Source organism: Carettochelys insculpta, chromosome 17 (genome assembly GCF_033958435.1).
Source record: "Carettochelys insculpta isolate YL-2023 chromosome 17, ASM3395843v1, whole genome shotgun sequence".
Lineage (NCBI taxonomy): Eukaryota > Metazoa > Chordata > Testudines > Carettochelyidae > Carettochelys > Carettochelys insculpta.
In genome coordinates this window covers 23,296,690-23,301,175 of record NC_134153.1, presented here as the reverse complement: position 1 = coordinate 23,301,175, position 4,486 = coordinate 23,296,690, and positions in this window count along the sequence as shown.

Here is a 4,486-nt window from a genome sequence, read left to right as displayed (position 1 = left end):
CACTGGAGTCTTGTTTACTTTTTTCCATAAGTCTTAAGTACTGTGCATCATTTTTTCTTATTCCATTTTATGTGTAAATTTAAATCTATGCCAGCTGTGTAGAGACTCACTAGCTAAAACAGGCTACTTGGGTTTAATGCATGCAAGTAAGCTTACTGCTATATATAGATGGGTTTAAAACCACATGAGTGTTTTTTTGGAGAATAGTTGTGCCTGAACTCCAGGTGTGGATGCTTTTAATTCCAGAATAAGCATCTAGTCCAAATTTTTAGTTTTTCACACACTAACTTCAGATTAACTAAGAGCTAAACTGGTGCAACTCCAGTTATGCACCACAACCTAGGATCCTTGCTTTTAGGATTCCAGTGTTGCTAGTCAGCCTCTTGAAACTTCTTGCCTAGGGGCTGGCAACCTGCAGCTCTGGAGCCACATCAAGCTCTTTTAAGGAGCCTCTGGCAGCTCCAGAGCCTGCCACTGCTTCAACAACAAAAAAAAAAAAAAAAACAACCCTAAATTCAGTTTTTTGCTCTTTAAACAAAAACCAACAATCTAATTTTAGCAGCGGCAACTGGGCAGTCGGTTGCAGCAGGGACCCCAGAGAAGAAAGCTGCACCAGGGCAGCTTGCCTTGGAAGAGAGCCAGCAGGTCCGGGAGCTGCCTGTATTGCACATGAGGGAAGCTGCAGGAGAGTTGGTGGGAGGGAAGAGGTGGCTGAGCCCCCCCTCACTAGATTCCTGCAGATCCTCCAAGGAGGAGGGGGTGGGGGAGTGTGTGGCCTCCTTGGAGGAGCTGCATGTGCTGAGGCAGGTTAATCCTGGGGCTGAGGTGGGGTAAGCCTAGATATGGGAGTAACTTAACTTTCCAACTGGTACAAATAATTGTGTGCGCTGCTATTAAAATAGGGGTTACAAAAAGTACAGGTTGAAGTTGTGAAGGACTGTCTCATTCATATGCATTGTGGCTCAAAGTATTGGGTTTTGTAACAATTGGGGGTGGGGGGAAGACTTCAGGAGCAGACTGCCATCCTTGCCCATCTCTGAGTGTGAAGCTGCTTATATACAGCAGTGTGCACAGTTGCCATCTCTATGACCAGAGATGGTTACAAAATGGGGGTGGAGGGGTATAGAAGTGCTGACTCTTCTAGGAGGTGCTGCATTTAACTGGGTGAGGGGCCTATGAGACTCATTCCCTTCCAGCTGCTGTTGAGAACACTGCTCCAAGCGCTTAGTGGGCAGGATTAGCAGGCGTGTAAGACGGTGGGACTGTCATGCATTCAGACTAGCAGAAATGTTTACTTCTCCCCTTACTGTTTTGTAATGTTTGTCCTGTCTGTGGGGCTCTTGAGCAATCTGCTCTTTACATAAGCCAGTGTACCAGCCAAGCTTTGCATCATGTCTGCCCTTTAATCTTGTGGGACATACCCTATGCTGAGGGAACTGAAGCTGATTTAGTACTAGGTTCTGTGTCTCTGTGCCTCTTGCTGGAGTCCTGAAGGTTAGTGGATTCCAAAAAAAGCTCTTTGCCCAGATTTCCTCCTGATCTGAGGAAGTCCCCTGAACTTTCCAATGCTCCCACCACAATGTTTCTAAAGACGAAACTAAACTACCTGTCTTTTGTTAAGGGATCTGCCACATGATTTGGCTGGACTGTTAGGTTCCTCCCCCTCCTGAACTTATAAGCAAAGTTGCAGAACTCCACTTTGGACTTAAATGTCACAGTGCTAGCAATTCCTGCCCATCAGCACTTAGCACAGGGAGTCTGCATAACAGGCTCTAGGAAAAAGGCTGATTATATTACAGCTCTGGCCCATGACATGTAGGAGTCATTCCAGTTTGTGTGCCAGCAGGTAGCAGGTCAGCAGCATATCTTTTTTTTTTTTAAAAGCACAGAAGCCCCACTTGACCCTGGGAGGGTTTGAGGTTAATAGTAGCAGAGTCCAGTCGAACCCAATCACATGGCTGGGTAGTTCTGACTTACATAATAACAAAGCTGCAAGGAGGACAAAGTTCAGAGGCGTGTTCCTCTACCTCCCCAACTGAAATCAACAAACAATTATCTTCATGCGCACTCATACTCTGAGCTAAAAGTGATCTGTGTACTTTTCAACACAAAGAAAAACTGGTTACTATCCTCCCCTCAGATGGCCCTAATGCTTATCCAAAGAGCAAAATTAACATCTCTCAGTGGGTCCTAATTTCAAAATGTTTGTTTCCATTTCTGCATCCACAGCTGTGGTGTTCAACACACTAGTCACATCTGGCTGTTTGGCAGATGAGTGGGGCTAGTTGGCTTGCACCATAAATGTATTTTCAGAATGATGTGGCTAGTTCACTACAGCAGTAGCCATTAGGCTTCAGAACTGGTTAGACACCACAGCTTTGTCTACACCCAAGCCGCTCTTTGCCCAAAAAAACTTATGCTCCAAAATGTCTTAGTCTGTATCTTCAAAGACAACAAGAAGTCCTGTGGCACCTTATAGGCTAACACAACTACCTCTGATAAGTTGTGCAAGTAAAAGTCTTGTTAAATTTAATACTCTACCTTTTCATTGGCTAAGTACTTAGATGAACCTTCATTATTATTATTATGTGTAGTAGCTGGTTTTTCCCCCTCTACACTGCTGAAGTACTTTCTCTGCTGTGGAGGTGGGGCAGGGAAAGGGTCAGGTTCACCTATTAAAAGGGGTATATTGGCCCTCTCTTGTGGTGTTGGTGGCAGCAAGGCAGGCAGCAGGAGTAGCTGGACCAGGGGGTCAGCAACCTGCAGCTCCAGAGCTGTGTGGCTCTTGAAGGAACTGGTTGCAGCTCTGGGTGCTGTGGATGCTGAAGTAATGGAACTCAAGTTAATGGGTTTAACAGCTGGCAGGGTGATGGGAGGGACCTGGCGTTCAACCAATTTAAATTGGGTTCCATTATTTCAGTAGCAGCAAGGGCTGTGGGTGGGTGCTTGTGTCTGCCCCTGGTGGAGGCAGCAGCTATGGAGGAGCAACAGTAGCCTGCACAGCTGGAGCAGCTTGTCAGCTAAGGCAGGTTAAGCCTGAGGATACAGCAGGAAGGAGTGGGGGGGTGTTTAGGGCTCAGAGGGGTTAAGCCTGGAGATGCAAGGTGGGTTTGTGAGCGATAGAGGGTTGATGTCAACATTGCTCCTTGCTGCTTAAGAGCCTATCCCCAGGCACAGTGTTTTCCTTGTACTCATTTGCTCTCCAATCCAGGGGTGAAAGCAACTTTAACTTGCGGGCCAGCACGCATGCACACAGTGATTTGTGCCATTCTTAATATAGGGCTTACAAAATGTACAGTTTGAGGTTAGCTATTAAGGACTATCTTGGATTCTCTTGCATTGTGGCTCTTGAAGTGTTTTTTGTAACAATTTGGGGGAAAAATGGCTCTTGCTATTTTGGTTGCAGATCTGTGGCCCTGGGTGTGCGGGTCACATCAAGGCCCCAAAAGCCCCCAAACTCATGATTTTTGTGGGGGGGTCTGACCCAGATTTTTAACCAGGGGGAGAAGTGGGGGGTGAGGCTCTGTGTGAGCCAATGAAGGCATGATTGCCACAGAAAACTGGATCAGTTTAATTTCAGTGTGAAAAGTCCACAGTCCTGAGCAGTGTAGCTAAACTAACCCCCCCTCAATCCACAGCTAGACAGCACTAGGTGGATGGACAGTGGTGAGGTTGTGCAAGACCCTTGGCAGAACTGCCTTATGGCTCCCAACTTGTTTCCATGGTTGGATAAACTGCCATAGAACTGATGCGCTCAGCCTGTCGCCTCCTGGGCCGAGCAGTTTCTCAAAGGCACCCAGCTAACGCAGGCCTCCTGGAGAGGTTGGTTCGGAAGCCAGCCCCGTCCCTGGCGGGCCAGGCAGGTGAAACTGGCTGCCATTCTACCTTAAGAGGGTGAGCGGTGGCCCTGGGAATGACTCCCTGAGGGAGCTGCCAGAGATATTCCAGGGAGGGAGGAGACAGAGATTAGGCCCACAAGGAAAGGCTTTTTGGAACAGGGACTTTTTGTTTTCGCTTGGAGTCTAAGGGTCAAGTGGGGACCTGGAGGCAGAGATGTGCTGCTGATAGCAGCAGTGTGGATTCCTGCTCCAGGCAGAAGATTCACCTGGGACGTGCCTGGGCTGAGGGCAATCTCCTCTCTAGGCTTGTCCACGCTGCCACTTCACTGCCCTGTAACTGTCTCACGGGGGGGGGGGGTGAATTCAGCCCCCAAGTGACAGCACTGTACAGAGCAGGAAAGGAAGGTGCTTTGCTGAGAGCCAGCTGGGGTGCTGTGCTACAGGGGCCTGTGGTACAGCTTGTGCTGTGCTCTCCCCGGCTCCTGCTGCAGGCTGGCACTGGCAGCCCTGGGTGCGCAGCCAGGTGAGTGTGAAAGGGGCCAGCTGGCAGCATGCTGCAGGGGAGGTGTGCATTCCAGCCAGGCTCCTGGTTCATCTGTGCTTGTCCTGCTGCCCCTTGCTTGCTGGGCAGTGCACAGGCAGGCGGG